The sequence below is a fragment of the Panicum virgatum genome, chromosome 8N, assembly GCF_016808335.1.
Source record: "Panicum virgatum strain AP13 chromosome 8N, P.virgatum_v5, whole genome shotgun sequence".
In the NCBI taxonomy this organism is placed as follows: Eukaryota; Viridiplantae; Streptophyta; class Magnoliopsida; order Poales; family Poaceae; genus Panicum; species Panicum virgatum.
Window position 1 is genome coordinate 24,570,397 of NC_053152.1, and position 1,836 is coordinate 24,572,232.

Here is a 1,836-nt window from a genome sequence, read left to right on the forward strand (position 1 = left end):
GAAGGCCTCGAGAGAAATCCTAGCACTGAGTGCAGATGTGGTGTCTGACCTTAGTGTTAGCTAGAAAGTGTGTTTCACCCCCACGAAGTTGTTGTGGTAGTCGGTAGGTGGTGACAGCCCTATCCATCCTTTGTAGTCCACCACATTCGGGTGTTTTCATAGCACCGAGTGCAGGTTGCCGTTGGACTCCCCTCTCATCCCTTTCTGAAGTCCTTCCTCTTCCAGCCGCCGAAGTAAGCTCTGCTTTCCCGAGAACTAGTTAGGTGTTTAGTCTGATCTAGAGAGGCTAGCTCGATAGTTCAGAAGTGTATCAGGTGCCTTATCTCGCTCGTTGTCCTTCCAGCTCTACCTCTCTAAGGTTTAGAATCTCCGTGTGTCACTCGGTCATTGCCTGGCCACTTATCTTACCTACCTATCTGGCTTACCCCTATCTAGTCAGTCGGTCGATTAAGCTAGTACGGTTATCAATCGATTTACGATACTCTTTACCATAGTGCTTCCCTGAGGAAAAATACGATACCCTAGAATACTCCAAGGTGAAGTGCTACAACAATGATTCTATTCGCTTGTAGAATATCTATTCTAATCGGGCATAAGAAATGCCAACAAGCAATTCTGGCGCCGTTGCCGGGGAAGCAATTAGCTAAAGATATCGTAGATAGTTTGATAAACTCTACTAGTTTGTCGCCGCTAACCCTAGCGGGCTTACCATTGCTCTCTCCATCTTTTGATCGATGCAGAGCAGTACATGACCGGTTTCGATCTACCAAGTAACTTCCACCCAAATCCAGAAAGAATTGGGAGAATCGTGAGATGCCACGTCGTCCCACCTCAGAAAAAGCTCACTTGGCCTATCAGTTCACCTTCCACCTCAGCATCCTCATCCATGGCGAAGACTCTCCATTAGTTTTCCGCCCCGTCCAGCAGCCACATTCCTACTGGACTGAATGTCAACCAAGCCGGCAATGACGGCTTTGAGCTAAAGACTGGACTCGTGAACATGGTCCAAGTAAGTCCATTTTGCGGAAAGGCATCCAAGGATGCCAACGCCCATCTCTACAACTTTCTGGAGGTGAGTAACACCATCAACCCCAGAGGAACTACTCTGGATGACGTCCGTCTTCGCCTGTTCCCGTTCTCACTGCTCGGGAAGGCCAAGACGTGGTTCTACTCCAACAAGGAAGCTTTCACAACATGGGAAGCTTGTTCAAATACATTCCTAGCCAAGTACTTTCCAGTGGGTAAGACCATTGCCCTCCAAAACAGGATCACCGGAATCCAGCAGTTACCGGATGAGACCATCCTGGAAGTCTGGGAGCGTCTCCAGGAGTACATACAAGCATGCCCACACCACGGCATAGAAGAGTGGCTGATTATTCAGAACTTCTTCCAAGGCCTGAATCAGCAAGCCCAAGACCACGTTGACGCAGCAGCGGGTGGTTCTTTCCTCTTTCTCGACGTCGCGGGAGCAAAGATGCTGATTGACAAGATAGCTTCCAACTAAAGTTGGAAAGGAGAAAGGCAGCAAGCCCGTCCCAGGGGAGTACATCAGATCAACACAGTCGATATGTTAGCTGCCAAGTTGGAACTTCTGATGAAGAAGCTGGAATCTCCGCACCAGGAGGTTAATCAAGTTTCGGAGTCTCGTATGACATGTGAAACATGTGGCGAGACTGGGCACTCGGGCACTTCGTGCCCATTAACTCAAGAGGATGCAAACTTCATTGGGAGCAACAACAATCCCAACTCAGGATTTTGTCCTCAGCAGGGTTGGAACTCCAAGCCCAACCTCCCCTTCGGTCAACAACAAGGTATGAATTTCAATAACAGTTTTCA

At 48.7% G+C, this 1,836-nt stretch overlaps 1 non-coding gene across 1 annotated transcript; it reads right to left on the reverse strand.

Moving 5' to 3' along the window:
* Positions 1-1,252: 1,252 nt before the first annotated feature.
* Positions 1,253-1,359, reverse strand: LOC120687061. Its single transcript, XR_005680561.1, has one exon. It is a non-coding gene; the product is annotated as a small nucleolar RNA R71 (small nucleolar RNA).
* Between the last annotated feature and the right edge of the window lie 477 nt (positions 1,360-1,836).